General features: G+C 46.6%; 1 protein-coding gene and 1 pseudogene across 1 annotated transcript in view; both read right to left on the reverse strand.

The window, feature by feature from the left end:
• Positions 1-27406, reverse strand: part of PARM1 (prostate androgen-regulated mucin-like protein 1) — a 129134-nt gene that overhangs the window by 77100 nt on the left and 24628 nt on the right. The gene's annotated exons all lie outside the window — the stretch shown is intronic.
• Positions 5426-5543, reverse strand: LOC142444147 (small nucleolar RNA SNORA42/SNORA80 family; annotated as a pseudogene).

Consider the following 27406-nt stretch of genomic DNA (forward strand, 5'->3'; position numbering starts at 1 on the left):
AACAGTTACAGCCTTGGACACACAGGGCCGCTCTACCCTGCCCAACAAGGGTCTCAGTGAGTTAGCACTGCCTCCATGGCAGGGAGTTTGGCTAATGTGAAGGGTGGCACAAGAGAACGCTAAACGTATAGGACAATATCAATAATGTCACATGCAAACAAAATTTTGCTGAAGGCCATCCAACAATAGTTGCAGCAGTACATTGACCGGGAGTTGCCAAAGGTTCAGGCCAGTTGCAGAAGAGGATGTGGAGTAAATAACATTGCTGATGTCACATGGATCCGGACTGAAAGCAAATACTAGAAAGATGTTTACTCGTGTTTTATTAACTGAGCAAAAGCATCCACCTGTGTGGACCATAACAAACTATGGATAGCTTTGAAAAGTATGAGAATCCCAGAACACCTAATTGTGCTCATTTGGGACTTGTACATGCACCAAGAGGTAGTTGTGAGATCCAAACAAGGGAATATTGAGTACTTTAAAATCAGGAAAGGTACGTGTCAAAGTTGTACCCTCTCACCATACTTACTCAATTTCTATGCTAAGCCATCATCAAAGAAACTGGATTACATGATGAAGAATGTGGCATCAGGACTGGAGGAAAGCTTATTAAGCTGTGATATGCAGATGACACAACCTTGCTTCCTGAAAGTAGGGGAACTTGAACCCCTTGCTGATGAAGGTCAAGGATTGCAGCCTTCACCATACGTCACAACTCAACATAAGAAGACAAAAATTGTCACTAGTGGACCAATAGATCACATCATGATAAATGGAGAAAAGATTCAAATTGTCAAGGATTTTGTCATGCTTGGATCCACAAGCAATGCTCCCGGAGCCAGCAGTCAAGAGATTAAGGGATGGAGTACACTGGGTAAATGTGTTGCACCAGACATCTTTAGATGTTGCTGAAAGACAAGATGTTACTTTAAGGACTAAATTACACTTGACCCAAGCCATAGGCTTTTCACTTGCTTCATATGCATTTAAACACTGGACATGGAAGACTGTAGAAGAGCTGATGCATTTGAATTATGGTGCTATTAAAGAATATTTAAAGTACCATGAACTGTCAAAAGAACAAACAGATCTACCTTGGAAGAAGTATAGTCAGATGCCCCTTAGAGGCAAGGATGGCGAGACTATATCTGATGTACTTCGGACGTGTTATCAGGAGAGACCAGTTCCTGGAGAAGAACATCATGCTTGGTAGACAAGGAAGGCCTTTGATGAAATGGATTTTGATGTGGCTGCCACAATGGCCTCAAACATAAGAACGATTATCAAGATGGCTCCGTATCTGGTCGTGCTTTCTTCTGTTTGACCTAGGCTTGCCCTGAGTCTGAACCGACTGCGTGGCCCCGACCAACCACGATGTGATGGCTGGGGCCGCTTCTCCTCCATAAGACTTGTGATGTTAGTTAATACCGATGATCACAGGCCAGGCATTCCCCACATGTGCTCCAGATGAACCTGCGGACAGCGGCTTGGTCCTGAGCTATTTATCTTGTTCTCCCTCTAACTTAGTAGATTTGCTTCTGTCATAATTAAGATTTTTTTTATTAACCTGACTGGGCCACAATTCTCAGTGGTTTGATAAAGACCTAGTAACTCCTCACGATGTAAGCCCGATGGGCTCACCTCCATAGTCGGGTCTGCTATGAGCTGCAAATCAGTTGTAGGATGATTAGGGTGGGTGCAACACCATGATCACATCACAGCTCTGATGCAGTCAGTTGGAAGGGGGTGAGAGCCTATTATACGTGGACACTAGAAAAGCTTGCTGGATTCTGCATCTGGTCCATGGTCTCTGGTTTTGTCTAACGGCCTACCATCTTTATTGCCTGTCTACCTTGGTAGTCATCAACAGTCTGTCTGTCTTACCTGCCAGGCTCGGATTAATTCACCTCTAAAGTCACAAGCCTGCGGTCTTCCTGCTACCCTGTGTTCATTAACCCCATAACAAGTGCCACCGACTTGGGACTTGTCCTGACTTGGGACTTGCCCACTGCTATGACTGTTCATATGCATAGATAAGCTTCACTGGTTTTGCGTCTCCAGGGAACCCTATGAAAATAGGTCTCTAACAAAACCCACCACCATCCTCCCTCCTTGGAGTGGCATGTGAATTTGATCACGTTACCTCACAGTTAGCAGGCCAACACATAACCCAGTATACCACTCATTCATGGCCACCGAGTCAGTTCTGACTCATGGCAACCTTTCTAGGGCAGGGTAGAACTGTTCCTGTGAATTTCCAAGACTATAACTCTTTATGGGAGTAGAAAGTCTCATCTTTCTCCCGAGGAGCAACTGGTGGCATTGAACTGCAGACCTTGTGGATCACAGCCTAATTCATAACCACTATACCACCAGGTCTCCTGTGATACCACTAGGGCTCCTTATTTGATTCCAAAACAATTCTTTTTATGGTGTCAAGAATAAAGTAGGTACTGCGATCCTATTTTTCCCTGTTACAATGTGCAAAGTAGTGAAAGACAGATGAAACTAGCGAGCCATACTTTATGGGGTCAGGGAACAGGATCTTTTGAATGAGAAACTGACTGACTCAGAGGGTGATAGCGATTTTCTGTAGGTGTAGAATTAGAACTAAACCATAAGTGTTTCAGAAAAATGGCAAGTTAATTCAGGCATATCATTGGGAAAATTGCTTTCAAAATTTTTATTTTAAAGCTTCGCGGAACTGCTCAGGAAAACGTTCCTGAAGGGAACGGTTTCTGAAAGTTCCTCTGGAAAGAGAGGGTCTGCTTAATGGAATCCCTGGGCAGTGCACAGGTCACCCCATCAGCGAGACAATGGAAAGCTTAGTGGTTGCCATCCCCCAGAGGCGCCTGGGAACAAAGCCCTGGTGAGGGCTTTCAGAAAAGCAGTCATTGGAAATCCTATGGTGCTCAGCTCTATTCTGACACACAGAGTGTCAGGGTTGACTCAAAGGCCACCGGAACGGTTTACCTTTGGAGTAAGTTATCACTAAGCACGGTGGCCACGCTCCAAAGAAGGATATCAAGTATCGGCGACTTTACAGAAAACATACAGGAGAACACTGAGTCTGAACAGCGGGGATCCTTAAGAGGCAGCAAGACAGAAGTTATTTTTTTTTAATGTTTTGCTTGTCTGAGTCTTCTACAATACATGTATTGGTGTCAGTCAAAAAGCATTGCTATGGAACCCATAGAAACCTTTATTAAACAAAAAATACCAACGCGCGAAGCGATTGCTTCTGGAAATCCCTCCATCTATATGTGTACACTTGTGAAGCGGTGTTTCCATTTTGCTTCCCCAAAGAAGTCTGCACTCTGATTTACAGCAGGTCAACAGGGCAGTTAGGCATCCCGGAGGGGCTCAAATTATTTTTCTTTGAAATGTTCTTGTAGTTTGGGGAACAGAAGGGAGTCTTAAGGGGCAAGGTCAAGGTGCTCTAATAAAAGGTTCTTGGAGAGCTCTTGCTACCCCAGTGAATGAGCAGGTACACAATGCCATGACGGAAACAATAAATCCCCGGGGGCACATTTCCTGACCTTTGCCTCACCAATACCGTTTCACACTTTTTTTATTCTGCAAACTTAAAAAAAATCATTTTATTGTGGGGCTCTTACAGCTCCTATAAAATTCCATACACCAATTGTATCAAGCATATTTGTACATATGTTGCCATCATCATTTCCAAAATATTTTCTTCCTACTTGAACCCTTGGTATAAGCTCCTCTTTTTTTCTTCCCTCCTCCACCCTCCTACATCCTTCATCAATTATATATTGTTATTATTATTTCGTATCTTACACTGTCCATTGTCTCCCATCATCCACATTTCTGTTATTAGTCCCCTTTGGGGGTGGGTGGGGGTGGGGGGAACATAGCCAACCTTGGGATGGTTCCCCCTTCTTCCTTTTCCTCCTCCCCAACCATTCTCGTGATATTGGTGCTCCCACTACGGTTCCTGAGGGTTTCTCTGTCCTGAATGCCATGTGTCGAGAGCGCTTATCTGTACCAATGTGTGTTCTCCGGTCTAGTCAGATTTGTAAGGTAGAACTGGGTCATGATAGTCTATGGTTCTATGTGTGTGTGTGGGGGCATTCAGGAACTAGAGGAATGGTGTGTGTTTCATCGGTGCTATACTGTACCTTGGTTGAATTGACCCTTCCTTATAACCCTTCTGTGAGGGGATATCCAATTGTCTACAGATGGGCTATGGGTCTATATTCCAACCCCTCCCCCCATGTCACATTGATATAATTGTTTGTTTTGGATCCTTTGATGCCTGATACATGCTCCCTTTGACACCTCATGAACACAGGCTGGTGTGCTTCTTCCATGTGGGCTTATTTGCTTCCTTGCTAGATGGCTGCTAGTTTAATTTCAAGCCCTTAAGATACCAGACGCTATATCTTTTGATAGCTGAGCACCATATGCTTTTTTCACCCCATTTGCTTATGCACCCATTTTGTCTTCAGCAATCATGTTGGGAAGGTGAGTATCAAAGAGTGCCAGGTTATTAGAACAAAATGTCTTGTTAAGGGAAGCCTTGAGTAGAGATCCAAAGTCTGTCTGCTACCTTAATACTTAACATAGAAATATATGTACATTGGCCTCTATTCCTTTCATTACACATTAACATACATAAACATATATATACATGCCTATAGCTATACCTCCATAAACAGCTTTTGCTTCCTCTTTTTCCTTTCACCTTCCTCCTATACCTCTATTATGCTCACCCTCCAACTTTGTATTGTGAATTACATGGGAGTTTACATATCACATCATTGATTTTGCATTGATTACATGGGGGTCACATCATTGATTTTGCATTGATTCAACAACTTTAATAACTTGTGAAACCCTCAGTGGTTGCTGTTTTTTCCCCACCTTTTCCGCTTCTCCTTGTAGCCTATCGTCTTCCCTGCCACCCAAGTTCACACCTGTCTACCTTCCAGCCTGAGGAGCCCGGGTGGTATAGTGGGCTCCTCCCTGGGCTGCCCACTGCAAAGTCAGCAGTTGGAAACCACCAGCCACTCCTTTCTGCTTCCATAAAGAGTTACAGTCTCGGAAGCCCACAGGGAAGCCCCCATCCTGTAGCATCACTGCGAGTTGACCTCAGCTTGGTGGCAGTGAGGTAGTTGACTTACACTCTAACCTATCACTTCTCTCTTCTCTCCCACCCTCTCCTTGTAGCCATGCAAAGTCTGCTTCTTTGGATATGAAATCCTTTTGATTAAAAAAAATAACAGTGGTCTCATGCAATATTTATCCTTTTGTATTTGACTAATTTCACTAAGCATAAGGCCCTCCAAACCCATCCATCTCATTAGGTGCTTTGCAGATACATTATTATTCTTTCACCAAATGTAGTATTCCATTTTGTGTCTTTGCCAAGGTTTCCGCCACCACCGCCCCCCCCCCGCCCCGCACAACCCGCTTCAGGGTAAAGCCAGGCAATGGTTCAGGGTTACAGGTTGCTTTGGCATGGGACACTGTGAAAGGCCCATGGGATTGGACCTGCCATAAATCCAAACCCATGCATGGTTTATCTATTTTTTCACCAATGGAAATTTTGGTTGCTTTCATCTTGCTATTATACGCCATGCTATGATGAATCTGGATGTGCATGTAGCTGTTCATGCTAGATTTTCTATATTCTTACATTGTCTTCCTCCTAAGCTCCTGTGATTGTCCTGTGTTCTTTGAGAATGTGGATCAAGATTATTCCTTGGGAATCTAAAAACAACATAGTTGCCATAACCTTTCAAGCCGACATCTCTGCCTGCACGTTACCTGACCCAGCACATAGCCTTGGGAGTCAGTTTTGATGGATCTTTTTATGGCACCCGAACTGGACTAAGACATGTGTCATCCTCAGAAAATTAAGGTGGCCATCTACTGATCAGTGAGACATGTCTAAACTCATTTTGCTTGGAATAAATGTATATGGGCACGAACTGGAACCCTGCTAGCAATCTTTAAAACATATACTTGTATACGGAAACTGTAGTGATGCAAGGTTCTTTCAAAAAGAAGAAGGAAAACTACACCCCAGTCACTGTGGGAAGGTGGATAAGACAGAGGTTAGTGAACTACCCATACACCTGTCACATCTAACCGCATGGACCTATTTAAATTAAGTAAGTCAAAAGGTAGCCCAATGCAAGTGTTTCCACCCTTATTTGGTATGTAAATGTCTGTCCAATGTCTGGGACATGTTGAAACCTCATGAAAGATATTGCTTCCCCTTTTATTTAGATCATATATGTTTTAAAGTACCCCAAAATTCACAAAGTGGGCTAAGGACATTGAGATGCCTGAAATCCTACTGGTCAGAAGTTCACATCTTACGTCTTTGCTTTGTTTTCTTTAAAAAATAAACGCAAAGTTATGATTTCGTATGACTGGAAAATAGAAACCTCTCATTAACTACATTATCTGATTATAGACAATTGGAGCTCATTTTGTTCTAAAACTAGGTTATAGATGTTCATTTGTTTGTTTGTTTGTGTAATGATATCAGAATGCACTGGCTAATCTCATTTTCTTTATTAGCTGCTTCTGACTCCTGGCTACCATGGGCCACCATCCAAAGAAGTATCACCCCATCCGGTGCTATCCTCATGATTGGTTTGGATCACTTCTTTGTGATCCATCACATCTTCAGTGGCTGATCTTTGGAGATAGTTCGCCACGCTTTGCTTTCTGAACCATCTCATAAGGAAGTGTCCCGAAGCCTGTTCAAGATAAAAAACAACACGCAAGCCTCCCCTGACAGACAAGGTGGCGGTCCAGTACACTGACGAGGAATGGAAAGCCAGTTATCTTACATGAAAGAGGAAAATCCTGCCACGGAATCACTACGTACTCTAACATTATGTGTATCACCATGAAAACAACGAGATTTTATGCCTTGCCTTGTTGATTTTCAAAACTACAATCACAAGCAAATGACTAAACATTCTAAAGAGAATGGGATGCAGAGAAGAGGGAAACTAAGAAACTCCCTGCTGTGAGTCGAGCAGATTCTGCCTCAGAGCAAGCGGATCTAGGAATTCTGATCCGTTCCGGGCACAGAAAGCCTCACTTCTCTCCCTTAGAGCAGCTGGTAGCTTCCACCACCAACCTTGTGCCGCGGTCCAACTCGGAGCGCACTACCCCACAGGAGAGCCGATGAGCAGGTCAACCATCTCTCCTGGGATTTCTGTGCGTCAGAATAGACTCAAGGGCACAAGGTAGGATTCTGATTTTATCGTGAAGACTTTACCATCAGGGCCTTAACTTAAAACAATCCAGAGAATTTAGACAGCCACTTCTTAGTAGGTTCAGATTGAACTTAGGTTACTTTAGGTCTTTGCCTATCGGAAAAGGACACCTTAGGTATTTACCAGAAGAGTTTTGAACTTAGTGTTAATGCAAAAGACCACCCAGAGCCAAAATCACTGCCATCAAGTCAACTCCAGCTCATGATGACACTACAGGACAGAGTAGAATGACCTCTTTGGGTTTCCTATATTTTAAACCTTTATAGGACAGCCAACCTCATCTTTTTCCTGGTGCACAGCTGGTGGGCTTGAACAGCCGACCTTGTGGTTAACAGCTCAGTGAACAGCCCACTATGTCACTAGGGCTCCTAAGTAAAAGGCAAATCTCCCCAAATAGAGTTCTAATACCAAAGAACTATTTGCAACAGGATGCCAGGGCCCCCAGCATGCCCTGTAATGGTGCAGGCAAAAGACAGAATTTGGAATGCATGCAGATTTAGCTATGAGTGGTTAAATGGTACAGATTAATAATCATAATAAAATTAAAATAAAGGTTTTAACTTGGATCTGTACTTATTTCATTACTTATTTTACTGTTATGAAAGACACAAAGATGTGAATATTTAAAGAGACATAAAAGGATTTAAAAACGAAGTGAATGAATGTGGTCGATGGTAGAGCAGAAAGACCAAGGCCCCAACTGTGGATCAAGATCTTGCAGACGATAAGCAGATCCCAGGTGCCACCGCGCTCCCTCTATTCCCGATGTCTCTGGAGCTGCCCAGTCAGGGAGTGGGGCAGGCAGTGCCACACCAGTGTTCTGGCCCAGGGATTTCAGTGTTTCACCCCTGGCCTGGCTGGGACTTATAGACGAGCACATTGTCAATATCCTCACTCATCTTCACATAGCCAGGCCCTCACCTTCAGTGACCGAAAGGAGCCTCCTACCACTTAAAAAGAACCTACAACATAAAATCACATTGCTGTGGCCATAAGAGCGTTCTCACTCCCTGGACTTCCTGGAAACGCGGGGGACTTTCTCTTGGAGAAAGGTTGTGAAACAGGCTTGGGGAAGATCAGGATCACAAGCAAGGTCATTAATAAGTGACGCCAGCGTTTTATGACTTCCACCTCTGCAGTGACAAACAGGACCCAGAACCCGGGCGAGTAAAGGGACTCGAGCGCCAGCTCATAAGCTTCATTTTCTAATGAGCAGACTTGCCCAGAGAAAGGATCATGTGTCTTGAAATCTAAAGCCACGTTCACAAGACATACAGCTATGGATGTTACATCAAGAGAGGGACAAAATGCTGCCGATAAATGGACTTGCTTTGGCTTGTAAACTGCACACCAGTTTTAAAGATGATAAATGTGGCAGGCCTGGTGGGAAATGATCAAGGGTAAGGTTGCTTACAGAAGAGGTTACTCTAGCCCAGGTGGCGACGAAGCATGGTAGTAGGGCAGGAGGAAAGTCAAGGGAGATGGAGGAAAGAGCTAGGAGTCAAAGGGCATTCATGGAGGTCTAGACAAAGACATGTACATGCAAATATATATAGGAGGATGGGGAAATAGATCTATGTGTCTATATTTATAGGTCAAGTATTAAGGTGGCGGAAGGACCTTGGGCCTCTACTCAAACACTCCCTCAATGCATGAATACCTTCTTTTATTAAATTGGAACTCTATGATGCTCACTCTCCCCACACAACGGCTGGAGCCAAAGTGGGTGAACAAGTAAATGTGGTGAAGAAAGCTGATGGTGCCTGGCTATCAAAAGAGATAGTGACTGGGGTCTTAAAGGCTTGAAGATAAACAAGCGGCCATCTAGCTCAGAAGCAACAAAGTCCACATGGAAAAACACACCAGCCTGTGTGATCGAGTGGTCCCGAAGGGATCAGTTACCAGGCATCAAAGAACAAAAAATCACATCATTGACTGCACACCTCCATGATAGGATCGCTGAAGACAAATGGGTGCATAAGCAAATGTGGTGAAGAAAGCTGATGGTGCCCGGCTATCAAAAGAGATAGTGTCTGGGGTCTTAAAGGCTTGAAGGTGAACAAGCGGCCATCTAGCTCAGAAGCAAAAAAGCCCACATAGAAGAAGCACACCGGCCAGTGCAATCACGAGGTGCCAAGGGACCAGGTATAAGGCATCATGCAAAAAAAAAAAAAGATATGTGTGTGTATGTATGTGTATATGTGTGTATATGTATATATGGATATGTATATATGTATATATATACCATATTAAATGAAGGGGGAAGTGCAGAGTGGAGACCCAAGGCCCAAGTGTCGGCCAATGGAGATCCCCTCATAGAGGGGTTTAGGAGAGGAGATGGGTTAATTAGGGTGCGAGGTAGTACTGATGAAAAACACAGCTTTCCCCCAGATCCTGGATGCTTCCTCCCCCCAACTACCATCATCCGAATTCTACCTTGCAGGGCTGGATAGGGCAGAGGCTGTACACTGGTACATATGAGGGCTGGAGGTACAGGGAATCCAGGGTGGATGATACCTTCAGGACCAAGGGTGTGAGGGACGATGCTGGGAGAGTGGAGGGTGAGTGGGTTGGAAAGGGGGAACTGATTACAAGGATCCACATGTGACCTCTTCCCTGGGAGAGGGACAGCAGAGAAGGGGGGAAGGGAGACTCCGGATAGGGCAAGATATGACAAAATAACGATGTATAAATTACCAAGGGCACATGAGGGAGGGGGGAACGGGGAGGGAGGGGAAAAAAAAGAGGACCTGATACAAGGGGCTTAAGTGGAGAGCAAATGCCTTGAGAATGATTGGGGCAGGGAATGTATGGATGTGCTTTATACAATTGATGTATGTATATGTATGGATTGTGATAAGAGTTGTATGGGTCCCTAATAAAATGTAAAAAAAGAAAAGAGGAGAAAAAAATGATTAGGGCAAAGACTGTACAGATGTGCTTTATACAATTGATGTATGTATATGTATGAACTGTGATAAGAATTGTTTGAGCCCCAATAAATTGTTAAAAAAAAAAAGAAGATAAGATGAAAAAAAATGTTAAACCAAGAAAAACTACAGCTGTCTCAGAATTGATGCCACGTCATGAATGACTTCTGCCAAACTGCTCCCTCCTCAAGTTTCTGGTCTTTTTATTGTGTGTGTTTGTTATTTTGTTTGTTTGCTGCTACAGGATGCTGTTTCTTTTCACAAATATTGCTGTTTGGAGGTTCTGCTGTGTGGTTCCAACTCAAAGTGACCCTTATACAACAGCGGAAACACTGCCCTGTCCCGTGCCACCTTCACAATTGCTGTTTGCGGCCATTGTGGCAGCCACCGCGTCAAGGCATCTTTCAAGGGCCCTCCTCTTTTCCACTGTCCTTCTGCTTTACCGAGCATGATGTTCTTTTCCGGGGACTGGTTCCTCTGAATAACACATCTGAGGTTCATGGCACAAGGCCCACTATCTTTGCTTAGTAAGGAGCATGCTGACTCTTCTTGCAAGACAGATTTGTTTGGGGTTTTTGTTTTGGCACACCGTGGCATGTTCGATATTCTTTGCAAACACCATAATCTAAATGCATCTGCTCTGTTGTCTCCCTTATTCATCATTCAGCTTTCAGATGCATAGAAGACACTTGAACATAGGAAGGCTTAGGTCAGGGGCACCTGAGCCTTTAAAGTGACATCCTTGTTCTTCAACACTTTAAAGAGGTTTCTTGGGGCACATCTCCCCAGGCACCACCATATGGTGTGATCTTGACTGCTTCTTGTCAGCAGTGATTGTGGACCCAAGTAAAACGAAATTCTTAACTTTTCTTCATTCACCGGGATGGTATGTCAGAGTGCAATAAGGATGATTTGGGCTTTCTTTACATTGAGTTACAACCCACACCCAAGGCTTTGATCTTCTTCAGTGAATGCTGCAAGTCCTTTTGGCATTCAGCAAGCAAGGTTGTGTTATCTGTATACTGCAGGCTAGTAATAAAACGTCCTCCAATCCTCATGCTACATTCTTCTTCATATCGCCCAATTTCTCAGCTGATTTGCTCAGCATACAGATGGAGTAAGTCTTGTGAGAGGCTATCACCCTGATACATCCATTTCCTGACTTTAAAGCCATGTAGCACTCCCTTGGTCTGTTTAAATGGTTACCTCTTGGTCCACGTACAGCTTCCACAAATAAGAACAAAATCTTGAAATGCCCAGAATGGGCGACTTACTCAAAGTCACTCAGTTCATAAGAAGCAGAGAACGAGTCAGGACTTGAAATCAGCCTCCACACCTCTAAGCCACCTCTTGCCCCAGGACATTTCTTCCTGGCTCTGAAAAATGTATCCACATTCATTTGCAGAAGGTCTGCCTTCCTGATTGGGCTTCATTTATAGGAGTGTAAAACTTAAACTGCTGCCTGGCACACATGCAGGCATGTTGGGAGCAGTCTGGGCAGAAGCTTGTCAGTGAGGGAGACTTGCCCATGGATTTCCGCTGTGCTCCATGAAACTTATAAAGTAGATCGTCCACAGGCCAGGCAACTGAATAACTACTTATGACTGTTAGAGGTCATGTTTTACCAGATCTAGACTTCACGGAACGTGGGAAAGAGTTAAGAGCAATTTTATTTCTGCTTCGGTTGAGTTCTTCCCCTCCACACTCAGGGAGAGTGCCTCACAGAGTTGGTAGAAGCTTGCCACGTCTATAGCTAAACGCTCTAAGGGCTGATTTGTAAGCTCTCCATCCCCATGGGGGGGGGGGAGGCAGTCAGAACGCCTCAGATTAGAGAAAACAAAAACTCACTGCCATCGATGAGTTCATCCCGACTCACAGCGACCCTACTGGATGGGGTAGAACTGTTCTTATGGGTTTCCAAGATGGGTAACTCTTTACTGGAGTAGAAAGTTTTCTCTTTCTACCTCGAAGCAGCTGGTGGTTTCAAACTTTGGACAATGTGGATCACAGCCAAATGCGTAACCACCACACTACCTGGATGCCTCAGACTTGAGAAGACTTGAAACCAATCCCATTAAACTGGTTAGGACTCATGGCAACCCCATTTACAAGTAGCCATTAAGTTTTCAATGACTGAGTTTGTAGAAGCAGATTACAAAAATCTCTCTTCTAAGGTGCCTCAAGGTACCCTTGAACCTCCAGCCTTTCACTGAGCAACGTCTGCACCACTCTGAGAAGAGGGGCAGGGTACAGAGAGGCCAGCACCCTCTGCGGTGCCTTCTCTAGCTAGGCTGGCATGAACGCACAGATCAAGCTTGGAAAAGAGTGAGCCACAATGTCCCATCTAGTCAGTGTCCCAGAGGCCCCCTAGACGTGGCATACCTCCCATCCATACCCTACTACTTCTCAGATCAGCTTGGAGAGGTGCCATCTCTCACTCCTCGTATGGGGCTAGGCTTTTTTGAATTCTCTCTCTCTGTTTCTCTCTCTCTCTCTCATACACACATACACTTTCTCCCTTCCTCCTTCCACCTCTCCCTACCACTGCCATCTTCCAAATGCTGAATACAGCTACCCTATAGGGAGGGTATAACTGCCCCTGTGGGTTTCCAAGGCTGTAATCTTTACCAGAGCAGAAAGCTTCATCTTTCTCCCACAGAGTAGCTGGTGGAGTCGAACTGTGGATGTTGATGTTGGCAGCCCAATTGGTAACTTACTACACCACCAGGGCGCCTGTCCTTGAACTCAGAGAGCCCTAACTAATGACAAGCGAGTGTGAATACTGATCTCCCCAAGCCCTGCCTGCTCATCTGATGTCTCCCTGATGTTGAGTGTTCCAATGACTTAGACCAAACCAACCAACCAAATGGTCTAGTACAAACTCAAGCAGCGTCTGTTGGAAGCTTTGGGAGTTCTGCCACCAGATCGTCTCAAGAAGAAAGGGCAGTGTGGTAGCTGTCAACCTCTATGATCGAAGACACAGTGGGAAACACAACTCCGGCTGCTCCCAGGTCACAAGACTGCTGCCTGGTGGAGGGTAGGGTAGTGAGGCAGGAGGATTCGGAAGAGAAAGAGGAGCCACACTGCCTTGCTGGGAGAGGAACAAGACAGTCACTTTCTCAGAAGCACCTTGGTTCCACCACACTTTGCCTTCCCTACCACGGGAGGCAGCCCGTGGGTCTCAGGGCTGTGGCTTCTGAGCTGCGCTGGGGAAATACTGAGGGTGTACCCTTGAGAAGGTGCACGGTTTGTGCTCAGGATGAAATGCTAGGCCACCTGCCTTCCTCTTTCGGCCTCAGGGGGTATCTGGAAGACAAGACTGTAGCATTAGATCGAATGGGTGGTGGCAGCGGCCTCTTACCAGGCATTTGTTGTATCTGCAATTTGGATAATCCAACTGCTGGGTGCTCTGTGGATGCTCTGTGGTATTTATGTTCCTTAAGTCCTTGGCTACTCACTGAAAAGTTGGCAGTTCAAGGTTACTCAGCAGCACCTCAGAAGAAAGGCCTACCGGTGTACTTCCCAAGCCCTAACAACACTGGAGAGCACAGTTCTACAAAGAGGTCATTAGACTCTGGCAACACTGGTTTGTTTTGTTTCTGTAGGTTAAGTAGAAGCTTAGGTTCATGTTTTCTCTTGAGTGCCTGCAACCCAAACTCGAAAACCCCAACTCACTGCCATCAAGTCAATTCCAACTCATAGTATCCCTACAGGGCAAGGTAGAACTGCCCCTTGTGGGTTTCCTAGACTGTAGCTCTCTAAGGGCCTATAAAGCCTCATCTTTCCCCCGAGGAGCAGCTGGTGGTTTCAAAATGCTGATCTTGTGGTTAGCAGCCCATTGTGTAACCACTATGTTACCAGCACCTGGCACTTCCAGCAAATGATCTTGGGATCTCCCTGAAACACCCAGTGAAGGATCTGTGAGTTTGCTCCTTCAAAGTCACCCCTGTCACTGAGCTGAAACAGCTCTTCCTAGCCTCTGCGTGGTCACCAGGACAATCCCTACGTACACATGTACACACGTGACCTTCCAAACCGTGGCTCCCTGGGTCTCTGTGCCCGTCCATGCTGGTTCCCCATCTGTAAGCTGGTTCCCCATCTGAGAGACTTTGGCAAAACATCCCTAATCTACAACTGTTTTTCATAGCATTTCTTAAGGATGGGAAATCAGCGCAATTCTAATCATGGCTAGAAACTCCGTCCTACAGCTCTGCGTGTCATTCAGAGCGACAGTGTTTGCTGTCACTTCCCTACACTCCAGCTTCCTTTAAATCCGTTCAAAGAAAGGAATGAATGTTGAGTAATGAGGAGACAGAAGTAAATAATGAAAAGGAAAGACTCCTTTTTATGTTTGTTTGGTTTTGTTTGTTTGTTTGTAAGGATGGGTGGTCATTAGATGTGATGTCAACTTGAATCTGTATGAAAGTTTAGGAGTAGAATCCAACCTGTCAATCAGGTCACAGTCTGGTGATGCCTCCTTGGGGGTGTGGCCTTTTGATAAGGACGAAACGGGAACCTCTCTCTCTGTGCCCTCACCTTCCTGCTCGCTGGCACTGTGCCTGTGTCCAAGGGTGGCCATTGGTGCCCTGCCAAGTTTCCACAAACTTTGGATGCAGGTGATCTTTCTGCGTCCCACTTCCGTTTCTGCATCATCAGCCTGCAGTCACGTGGATCTCAAGAGGATGCTGGCTAGCATCAGACCCATGGACTTCAGATGGACGGGGCTGGAAAGACATCTTGGTGTAAGATTACTCCTGGACATAAAGCTCTTTCTTATACAAACATGCGTGCCACTGTTTTGGTTGTCTCGACAACCGGCCTACTACAGGATGTCTATTGGCAAAAGAAAGTACAATAGACAACCATGTCCTGTCTTTGCTCTTTGCTGTCAGCACATGGAGGGGCAAGGCTGGCTTCACAATTAGTTACAAGTTCATTTCAGGTGGAATTTCAGGTGGACCAAAGGTTAAGCACTCAGCTGCTACTCAAAAGGTTAACTGTTCAAATCCACCCAGAGGCAGCCTGGAAGAAAGCCCTGGGGACCCACTTCTGAAGACCATTAGAAATCCCATGAAGCATAGTTCTACTCCCCACACAAGGCGTTGCTATTGGTCCATTTCCATTCGACCATAGCTGGTAGTGGTGGCGATCAGTTAATGTATGTGCCAGTAACAGTGTCCTCTTCATCTCTATTTTAAAAGGAGACCTGGTGACATGGCGGGAATCCTGGTGGTATAGTAGGTTATACATTGGTCTGTTAACCTCAAGGTCAGCAGTTCAAAACCACCAGCTGTTCTACAGGAGAAAGATAGGCTTTTTATTATCATAAAGAGTTACTGTCTTGGAAACCCACAGGGGCAGCTCTGCCCTGTCCTATAGCATCACTGACAATCAGAATCAACTTGGTGGAAGTGAGTTTTGTTTGAAAGCTGGTGATGTAGTAGTCTACACGTGGAGAAAGAGGACGCATTCTATTCCTGTAGAGATGTACATTGGGAAGTAATATGAGTCAATGACTTGATGGCAGTGGGGGGGTGTTTCTTTATTCTATGTAAACTGACATATAATCAGGGTATGACATACAAACCTTGCCGATCTATTTTGAAGTTGAGAGGGTATAGCATTTCAGAAGTGTAGAAGTCTCATTACAGATTACAGCACCCACATAAAGCCAGAATAAGGCAATTCCTATTTCCTGACTTGTACAAATGTAATTAGCTCAAGCTGATGTTTTTGTAATCAAATTTCAAATGACACAATGTTCTTTCCCCTTCACTTTCTTGGGACAAATACTCAAATTTTATTGTAGCATCTGGGGGAAAGTAGAGTTCAATGCTGAGCGCCCCCTTGTACACAGGAGCTCTTTCTCTCTGCTTTCTAGGAGACACAGAAAGACACAGAAACAGGATCAACTTCTATAAATAAATTACGGCTGGCTTGTCGTCAAATATCACACAGGGCTTAAAAGAAATGAAGCCATCGACCTGTGTTAATTTTATTTTAGAAGCTGACTAAGAAATAGTGTTAACATTCAAACTTTAAAAACCTTTTAAAAAATATATACATATATAATGAAAATGGAAAACGGGGAGAAAAAAGTCCCTGAAAAGTCTTCAGAAATCATGAAACATCTCTATTTCCTGGCCAGCCTTTTCCAAGAAAATAGGCCCCTGTGTCCTCTGTGCAGGCCAGAGACTTCCGAACCCCACTGACTGGGGTGCTGGGGTACTGGCTGGGAATCCCTTTGAGTGCGTGGCTTGTTCATAAGGGCTACATTTCGCCCAGGGTTCTAACCCTTCTTCTCCGTGTATTAAAATATCCCAAAGGAAAACACTGCAAGATAAATAACAGCAGAACAAGAGACCCTTACAGGTAGGCCCGTATTGGGCTGGATTTTATGACCTTCTTTCATGTCCCTGCAGAATTTATTTAAGGAGCTGAGCTGGGAGAGTCAGAATGTCAACGGAACACTTTTTCTCTCCCTTTGGAACTGAAACAAACAGAAAAAGAACAGCTTTGAATGTACATATTCAGGAGCTCAGGCCCCAGTGCCAAGGTCAACTTGGCGGGTCTTCCTTGCACAGACCTTTCCATTCACCCTTCGAGGGGCTCCTCGTGACATCATCGGCGTCCCAGGTGCAGAATCAGGGCTATTGTGCTGATCGCTTCAGGTCAGAACACAGGCCCCCAAGCACAAACTGGTTTTGCTAGAGAGCGCCAGGCTGCCCTCCTTTTGTCACCTTGCTTGACACGGAGCAAGAGACAGCTCCAGGACCTCCCCCACATGACAAAGAGCCAGGCGGAACTTAATGCAGAATGGAGACCGGCAGGGCTTATCAAAGTTTGCAAAGGCCTGCACACCTGGAAGTGTTAATGTGGACAAATGTGCGGGGCTGATGCCAAGGGACCTACAATCCCTCCCGTAGTTTATCTTCCTCACTGAAGTTGGCACAGCGATGGGCTTCGTGCTTTTACTCTGTTGGAAATCTCCATGTCTGCAGAAGGATCTCTTGACTGGAAAAAGACCTGCCTGCTTCAGGGCCTTTTTGCCCTGGGACAGAATGGCCTGGTGGATTCTAGGCAACAAATCATCTACAAAACCCTCTGACAAACGCCCCAGACATGGCTGTCTCCAGACACACAACAAATCAGTTTGACTCAGAGAGCAACCAACTCAGGAACACCATCAACCAAAAGGCAGGTGGTGGATGCGCAGCCCCAGATGGCATCTGCTCCCAGGCTGTGCCATGCCAACAGTACAGATGTGCCCACGTCATCCGGACAGGAGTCAAGCTATTGGGCTGCTCTGGGTAGAGAGGGTGCCACCCAAATTGGAATCCGACGACATTAGCCTGTCTGCTGATGACGGTGCTGTGACAGAAGCAGACGGGCGAGCACTTCAGCGACAACAAATAGCACTGTCTCTTTGGCAGGGAGCTTACATTTTCTGTGAAAGGCAGAAAACAAAGCAAAAGCTTTAGGCATTTGCTTCACTTGCTTCCCTGCACTAGTTAACCGAGAATCAAAGTTGATAGTTTTAAATAAGCTATTTGGAAAATATGAGGTTTACAGGAAATTTGCAAAGTCTTGTCCTATCTGTCCTCTCCCACTTTCCTCTCTAAAGGACAAAGGCGTCACGTTAAAGACTGAGGGGCGCCTGATGCAGGCCACCGTGTGTCGATCGTTCCATGCACCTGTGAGGGCTGGCCTGTGATTAAGGACTTCCCCAGAAGCAGGTGTGCATTCGAATTACGGCGGTGGTGAGAAACAGCGACTGCGCTGCCAGGAGGACAAACCGATCTGGTGTGAAGGCAGTGCCAACTTAGACGGGAGGGTGGGGTGAGATTGCATCCCCTTTGGACATGTGATCCGGAGAGACCGGTCCCTGGAAACGGACACCCTCGTTGGTAGAGGGCCAGCGACCGAGAGGAAGGTCCTCGATGATCTGGATGGACAGAGGGGCTCCAACATTGGGCTCCAACATAGCAACAAGGGTGGAGGGCCACTGGTTCAGGCTCCAGGAGGGCCACACTTCAGCTAAGCAGGCCGGCCCCACACTCCCCTGGGCCCCGAGGGAGGGAGGGAGCGAGCCGCACAGCCAGCTGCATTGTGAATGCTCCACAGAGATGACCTCACAATGAGTTCCAAACAATTCCAGTAACCCCCCTCAGCCAAAGTGGGTAAAGAAGAGCTCCCCGTGCTCCCCCCTGTCCCGTCCAGTGGGCTGCCCCGCCAGTGGAGGCCCTCCTGCTGTCCTGGTCCCTGAGTCCTCCGCTGCACACACACTGATGCCTCTCAGATGGGCTGTGAGCCGTTTATCAGGCTCGTGGTCCCTACGTACAGGGATTCGCTCCCTTTTCCAGGCTTGAGTCCAAACAGATTGTGAGGTTGGGGCTGGCCCGAGTTGCATGTTGTTCTGTTGCACAAAGAGTTGCTTTGGAAGGTTGACTGCAAAGTCAGCAGTTCGGAACCACCAGGAGCTCTGCAGGAGACAAATGAGGCTGTGTAATCCTGTGGAGATTTAGTCTCAGAAAGCCACAGAGGCAGTTCTACCCTGTCCTGTACGGGTCGCTGTTTCAGAGTTGACTAGATGGCAGTGAGTTTATTTTTGTGGGTGAGGGGGATGGGGTCCTCTTTCTACTGCAGGGTTTGCCTGTCATGTCTCCTCCTCTGGGTTGTGACCATTTCTTCATCTTTTTCTTCATTTTTGTCACTTTGACAGTCTTGAAGGGAACGGCTCTGGCATGTCCCGTATAAATGGCCCCTAATCAAGATTTTTAAAAGAAATCTTTTCATGATTAGACCAAGGTTGTAGATTAAATTGGGGGGGGGAGGGGCACACCACGGAGGCAAAGTGCACTTCCCATCACAGGGTCACGTTTTGTGATGACTTGTGATTGTTCTGAGACTTGCGCGGGCAGAGGTCTGTGGGCACCAACCGTGAGCCGGGCTCTTCACACCCATCACTGCAGGGAGAGGGTTAACGGAAGGTTTCATGATGGAGGGCATGTGAGGGGAAGGAGGCCCAAGGCATGTGGCAGAGCACAAAGCACGTGTTCATAACAATTCCCACTAGTGCCCGTTCTTTCCCTGTCTTGTAAAAGGAGGGCCAGTCCACATGTCCTCAGGGCTCCGGGTGCCTCTGGGACCCAGCAGCTCCAGACCCTCCCCGCCTCTGTATACCCACCATGCAGTTCCAGGAAGACTCTTTCTAAGCTTCCATCCTGCCACGAAGGGAACTGGGGGTAGCAATTTTTTTTAATTTCCAGATAATATAATTTCTTATTTATTTAGCCACGGGCGCTGTGCTTCTCCGGCTGGACCACTGTTCTAAAGGGGAAGGAGCATCACAAACATGAATGAGGCTCTGCAGAAGTTTGCGGATCACAGCCAGCTGCTCACGTTACTTCTTTGATTCCGCGGTCTCAAGCGCGAAGATAGAAAGAGAGTCAGGTTCCAGAATTGCAGCAACCCAAACTTTTTTTTTAATAAGAAAATTTTTGTTTCAATAATGTTTTGTCTTTTAGGAAAAAAGAGGGTTTATTAAAAACATTTCCACTCAAAAACCATCAGATGAGAAATGACCACTCCTTCGGGACAAGCTGAGAGTTGAGACACCTTGTGTGTCTCTGGAGCGTTGAACAGAAGAAAGGTGGGGCTTTCTACTCCCGTAAAGCGTGATAGTCTTGTTAAGCCCCAGGAGCAGTTCTACCCTGCCCTGAAGGGCCGCTACGAGTTGGCATCACCTTGATGTTGATGACTTTGGTTTGGGTTCGGAGGGTTGAGCAGGTTTGTGGAGCTTCCTTCGCCTAAAATGTAGGCCCTCAATATTCCCTACTCACTTTCATCACAGCCCACAGCAACCACAGATTCACTCCCTGCAGTGCTGGCTCTAGCCTGCCTTTCATGCCTCCTTCTCTACGGCCAGCATGGTCTTCAGGTAAGGCCACCCCTCAAGCTCTTAGAGATCTCAGTTGGACAATACTGATGTGCTTTCACTCACTCAAAAACAACATGTGTCTTTAGTCTCTAACACGGCTCGTCTCTACTCATTAATACAGGCTTTCTTTATTTACGTTTTAATTCAACAGAGTCACTATACTCCTACTGGACATCTGGGATTGGGTTAGGCCCTTTCCTTCTCCCCAGTTGCCATCTTGTCAATTCTGACTCATGGCAACTCCCTGTGTTTCTAGGTAGAACTGAGCTCCCTAGGGTTTTCTGATGGCTAGTTTATCAAGTGTTGGTTGCCAGGCCTTTCTTCTGAGGCACTTCAAGGGCAGACTCCAACCTTCAAGCTTTCAGTAAGCAGCCCAGTGAGGTACTCATTTGGTACCTTGAGTCAGTTAATCATTTGCTCCTGGACTCAGTACAGATACACTCTTTACCTTCATAGACTCTATAGTCTAAAGAGAGCTGGATATTAAACAAATACTCATAAAATAAAGTTTCATTACAGACTGTGCTTAGAATTATAAGCAAGGATACAATGGGGTGCTATGTGTGAGTGTGTATGGCAGAGGAGGTGATGGCAGGGGTTGGTTTACTTTACAAGGTGTAGGTCCGGAAACGCTATTGTCAGGGGGTGAACTTTGCAAGAGCTAAGTAAGCTGGTCATGAGGAAGAGCACAATCCAGGCCGAAAGGAGAGCCTCCTAGCATGATCACAATACTGCAGATGGCAGTGTATCTGGAGCCAAGAGCCCTGGGCAGCCGAACCAGTCATGCAAGACCAGGTAAGACCAGGATTCAGATTATGGATGCTGTCCCTCATGTAGGGCACAGGGCCAAGTGCTCAGAAGGGCAAGAATGTACTTCCTTCATGTCGCAGGCCAATGTTGTGAGAACTGTGAATTAAATGTTCATTGAGCTGAACAGTCTCCTGTGGCGATTCACCGATTGCTCCTTCCACAGCCACACCTGTGTCATGCAGCACAGCTGCCTCTGGAGTTCAAGGGTGCCTGACTCCACACCAGTTGCTACAAAGACCTGTGTCTGCCCTTGGCGACCCATCATTAATCAATACTCTGATAAATGTCCCGATAACCTCCATTTTGAAATGTTGAAGATTGGGACTCATGCTTAGTAAGTACTGTAAGAAGGTCAGTGTTTTTGCTGAGGATTTAACACCCAGGAAGAGGAACACAAATTGTTAGTCTAGCAGCCAAAAAGGACTCGTTATGAAACCAATGCTACTGGGTATTTTGTCCTGAATGAGCTGCTGCCAATACATGATAATGCACAATGTTCCCCTTAGCATTTACCACAGCAGGAACTGCATAGTCTGTCAGTGAGTTACAGATTACTTGGGACTCATTGGATGGAGCGTGCATGTTACATTAGAACTCACAGATCAGAAGTGTGAATGGCCAGGAAGGAGGAGGCAGCTGAGAAGGACAGCAGAACCCACAATGCACAGGGAGCAGGTACTTTCCAAAGCAGCAAGTATACTCCAAGCAGACCACAGGCAAATCAGAGTCTTCCCTGGAAGCCAGAGGCCCACGGGTCCGACCCGCAGGGCTCACTTGAACTCACTATGTAACGCCCGATGCAAGCCCAGGCCACCCTCAGAGCCTCTAGTTCCATTTTTGCAAAAAGGGATGTGTGGGGGTGGGGGGATGGGGTTAGATAAGATTGATAAGGTCTCTTAGGTGGTTCCTATTCTTATTAGTTATGGTTGAATGGGTCCCTCAGAGCAAATCCTAGCCCAGTCCCACACCATCGCCACGATCAGATACAGACTGTGATGATCTATAGTGTTTTCGTGGCTTATTTTCAGATCTAGATCTCCAGTCCGTTCTTTCTAGTCTGCCGTGCTCTGGAAGCAGCACTGAGACCTGTTTTGAACCATAGTAACATGAACCTGAGAGACAGGAGGTGGCTTTCCATGAGGTACACTGGTGGGAATCCAACCGGGGTGTGGAAGGCAGGCATTCGATCACTCAACTACCAGGGCTTCACCGGTGTCTCTTACAGGTGAAATGTTTGCTAATCACATGACTCTAGACCTACACTGCCCAATCCAATAGTCACTAGGGACGTGTGGCTATTAGATTGTTGTTGTTGTTGTTAGGTGCCATGGTGTCAGCTCCGACCCACAGCGGCCTCACGCACAACAGAACAGAGCACTGTAGGGTCCTGTGCTATTTAATGGGCATGAGATAAAATTTTAGACTTGGCTCCTCGGTTTCACCTCAAATGCTCGGTAGCCAGAGACAGCAAATACAGAATATTTCTATCAGCACAGACTGTTCCAGGCCCTTGAGAAGTCTGATGTTCGTGTTCTAATAGAATGTTATTGGTGTCACCATGGAATTGGCTATTGCTCCAATGATGAACACGGAGAGTTGGCATTAATGAACAATACGCTACGTGCTAGCATTGTGCTGGGGCTGCTTTGATTGAATCCTCGCAACAACCCTCTGAGACAGAAGCTGTTGCCATCCAACTTTATTGCTGTTGTTAAGTGTCATCAAGTTGGTTCCAACTCACCGCATTCCGATTTAAAAGTGAATGAGACACTGCCTGGTTCTCTGTCATCCTCCCAATTGTTAGTATGTTTGAGCTTCTTGGTTGGTCCATCGTATTCAGGGCCTCCCTCTCTTTTGATGACTCTCCACTTGACCAAGCATGATGTCTTTCTCCAAGGACATCCTGCTCTTTCCTGACAGTATTTACAAAATGCATAAGATGAAATGTCGCCATCCCTACCTCTAAGGCGCACTCTGGTTCTATTTCTTCCAAGACAGCTCTGCTTGTTTTTGGTTTTGGGCCATCCATGGTACCTTCAGTATTCTTTGCAGCACCATAATCCAAGTGCACTGATTCTTCTTCAGCCTCTCTTATACAAGGTCCAACTTTCACAGGCATAGGAAGCAATTGAAAATAACATGGCTTGGGTCAGGCGTACCTTAGTCCTCAAAGTAACATCTTGCTTTCAAAGATGTCTTGTGCAGCAGATTTACCCAATGCAATGTGTCTTTTGATTTCTTGACTACTTTTCCATGAGCAGTGATTATGGATCCAAGCAAGATAAAACCCTTGACAACGTCAATCTTTTCTGTTTACCTCCTGGTCCCATTGTGTGAATCTCACGTTATAAACAAGATTCAGAGTAACTAAGTGCATTGTTCAAAACCACATCATAAAACTTGTGAAGCGAGGATCTGACCCCATGAAACATCGTGATCCAGAGTCCCAGGTCCTTTGTGTTGGCTCCAAGTTGGGTCTCTTTATGGCCAAACCTCACAAACGCTGCCCCTCCCCCCCTTTCAGGGACACTGGGCTTTTGCCTTTAGTATGTCTGAAGCCTCGATGAGGCGGATTGACAGAGTGGCCTCAACAAAGGGCTCAGGCAGGGGACCATTGTGAGGATGGTGCAGGACCAGGGAATGTTTGGCTCTATTGTGCGTAGGGTCACAATGGGTTGCGACCGTCTGGATGACACCTGAAAGCAACAACACATGTAAAATGTAACCCCTTCTCCTTTCTTCACTTGATAAACAACCAACTCGAATATCAGCTTTTAACAACCAACTCGAATATCAGCTCTCCTTCCATCACCCAACAAACAGCCTCCCTGCCAGGCTGCCCCCTACATCTCTTACCAAGTCTGTCTCCCCTGCCAGACTAGGAGACTCTTCAAGACGGAGGCTATGCCTCAATCATTTGTGTAAATCTCCATCTCAAAGAAGGAGCTGAGCCAATGGTGAGGGAAACTAGGGAAACAACCTGCTACAACGAAGAGTCACCACCTTGTCCACTCTGCTCCCTTCCAGTCACTCTCCATGTTTCCCTTCTATCCTGGAGCTTGAGTTACAGGTACAAGCAGAGGGTTCCAGGGCCTCCAGGCAGGGGAGGACAGCGTAAAACAGAATCCTAACACATGCTCTCTCTGGGAGCAGGCTGCCATTTATCGACAAGGAAACACTGCTACTTCCTACTGGCGACATCCTCTAAGCCTTTGTACAACGGCATACAGGCTGGGTAGTTACCCGCCTAGACTACCAGAGCAATTCAAAAGCCTGCAAGCCCACTGCTGTTTGGCCTCAGTCTTCCTCCAAAGCTGTCTGGCTGCAGTTGCTCATGCGCAGATAGTCGAGCTCCCCACAGGACCCTGGCACACAGCGAAAGCACTTGGTAACCCTGCACGGGTTCCCTGGTAGCAGCGCCACCCGAGTGGCCTTCCCTGAAGCGCTTCACGCCAAAACGTTAAGAAGGAACAAATTGTTACTCTGGCCCTCTGCGGCCTCAGAAGTCGTGTCAGCACCTGGATTTTGAGCCAAAGTGTTGCTTCTGCATTTCAAAAAGCATTGAGCTAAACCCCATAATCAAAGAAAGCCCTGATCAATCAACCTACCAAACAACTAACACAATCGGAACTATCACCGTGGCGGATAGGAAGAGGAGAAATAATAAAGATCAATGGCTGAATAATTACTATTACTCTTAATGTCTGTGTGAAACGATTGTTGCTCTGGATCGATACACGTGCTTATAATCCAATCAGCCTCAAGGCTCTGTGATGGCCCCAAAGGTAGCTGCAGATTTCTAAATCGCCAGGCGGCCATTGGAAACAGGGTAACGATTGCCAGCAGCGATTCCTCCATCTCTCTGAGAACCTGAGCATGTAAAACACCCTCAGAGCATGAGAACATGGAGCGTAGCTTTCATGACGTACAGAAGGCATCCAACAGGGGAGTTCCCATGAAGAGTAGTGGAACCTAGCCCAAAAGCTATTGGGAAAAGATGAAAACCGCTTCTTATGTGCCTGGGAGGGCTCCTAGGACCCTCCTCACAGTCCCTACCCTGGGCTCAGACAGAAACTCCCTGTCAGCAAGCTGATTTCAGCTCACAGTGACTCTATGTAACAAAGCAGAACTGCTCCCGTGAGCTTCCCAGACGGTAACCCGTTACAGCTGTGGTTCTCAACCTTCCTAATGCCGTGGCCCTTTCATACAGTTCCTCATGTGGTGGTGACCCCCAACCATAACATTTCTTTTGTTGCTCCTTCATAACTGTGATTTTGCCACTGTGATGAACTGGGCGACCCCTGTGAAAGGGTCGTTTGACCCACCCCCAAAGGGGCCGCAACCCACAGTTTGAGAACCACTGCTTTATGGGAATAGAAAGCCTCATCTTTCTCCTACATAGCAGCTAGTTGTTTCAAACTGCTGATCTTACAGTTATTAGCGCAACATGTAACCTACTTCAAACCATGGCCACACAGTTATTCTGACTCAATACCCTTACGGGACAGAGTAGAACTGCCCTTGCGGGTTTCTGAGACTATGACTCTTTAGGGAGTAGAAATCCCCACCTTTCTCCTGTGCAGTAGTTGGTGGATTCAAACTGCTGACCTTGTGGTTAGGAGGCCAACACGTAACACATGACACCACCAGAGCTCCTCCTACCGAGTGTCATCCAAACTCAAGCAAATTCACTGCCATCAAGTGAATGCCGACACACAGCAGTCCTACAGGACACGGGAGAACTGCCTCTGTGAGTTTCGGAGACTGCAACTCTTAACAGGAGTAGAAAGCGTGGTTTCAAACTGCTGACTTTATGGTTACCAGCCCAACATGCCAACACTATGCCACCGGGTTCCTTAGGGATCCTTAAAAGTCTTTTAGATATATTTTCCCCTAGTACCGTAGCCGAGGGGCTCAAAGGGCACGTGGCTTTATGGAGCTGTCCGCTCTGGCACTGGAAGCTGACCCAAGGGAGATGGAGAACTCTGCCATAGGTGCCGCCGCCACGGCACAGTAGCAGAGACACTCCACGACCCTGGCCCCAGCTACTTTTATACCCTAATGCATATGTGACCCACTGCATGCAGTGCATTGGAGATGTTCCCCCTGCTTGACAGCTCTAGGGGAGGAGGAGCAGAGTCCTTGGCACCCATCCAGAAAGGCAGCTCATTCAGACAAACCATTACGCTTGAGGGAAGGTGGGGTAGGTGCCTGTGCTGGGCGGCAGGAGGCTGATGCTTTGTTCTAAAGCTTGTTGATGATGCCAAGGAGAAATGGGGAAGCCATAACTGCCGAGGATGTCTGGAAAAGCACCCCCACACAACGACATCTATTGATCTCATTTTATAGATGAAGACATCGAAGCCCAGGGTCATAGTAAGAGCAGGGGTTTCGTGACAGATTAAGTCCCAAATGTGAGAGCTACTGGCTCTGTGGGGAAGGAACCCGAGGGAACAGCAGTTATGCACTCAGCTGCTAACCGAAAGGTGGGTGGTTTGAACCCGCCGGCTGCTCTACAGAAGAACCCTGTGGCAAACTGTGTCTGTAGAGACTGCAGTCTGTCCTATGGGGAAGTGATGGGATGACATTGATTCGATGCTGCGAAACAAGAGAAATGGGCTGTGTGGCTTTGGGTCAACTACTGAGCCTCAATTTTCGCATTTGCAAACAGAGACCAGTAACACCAACCTTCTAGGGTCAGTACAGAGTAAGAAGATATCTCTAAACCCACTGTAGGCTTTTGTGTTGACTTGGCCAGGATTGTCTATGGTTTAGCATTTCAGATCTAGTAATCCCCCTGACCTGACCTAACATAATGCAATCACAGCCAATCAGTGATAAGCCTCCATAATAGGATGCGATTAGGTTGGAATGCAACACCCTTACTCAGGTCACAGGCCGTATGCACTTAATTGCCTCAGAGATGTCACCTGCATCTGGATCCAGCATCTGGCTCATAAACCTCTCTGGCTCCCTGGGCTTGAGTGAGAGGCCTGCCACATTGCCGACAGCTGCTGGGAGCCTTCATTGGCCTGCCTTTTGACCTGCTAACCTTGGAGGCATTCACCTCCACTGTCATCAGCTTGACCTGCTGACCTTAGAGCCACTCACCTCTGCAATTGCTAGCCTGTTGCCTTCCTGCAACCTGGGCTTCATCAGCTACCTAAGTCAAAGTCTCTGGCTTAACATCTGACCCACAGGTTTGGCACCTGACTGGACTTGGACGGGCCCACTGCTCCAACTGTATAATCCATTTTCTTGATGTAAATTTCTTTATAATAAAATCTCTGTCTATATAAGCTTCTCTAGAGAACCTAGCCAAAGATACCCAGTGGCTCTTAACACAGTGATTGGTACCTTATTTGATTCCATAAATGTCAGTGTCCCCTTCCCTTGTCTCCCTAATGGCAGACCTGGAATTCCAGCGCAGGAGCATGGACCCTTTGAGGCACATTCTG

Source organism: Tenrec ecaudatus, chromosome 3, assembly GCF_050624435.1.
Source record: "Tenrec ecaudatus isolate mTenEca1 chromosome 3, mTenEca1.hap1, whole genome shotgun sequence".
Classification (NCBI taxonomy): Eukaryota; Metazoa; Chordata; class Mammalia; order Afrosoricida; family Tenrecidae; genus Tenrec; species Tenrec ecaudatus.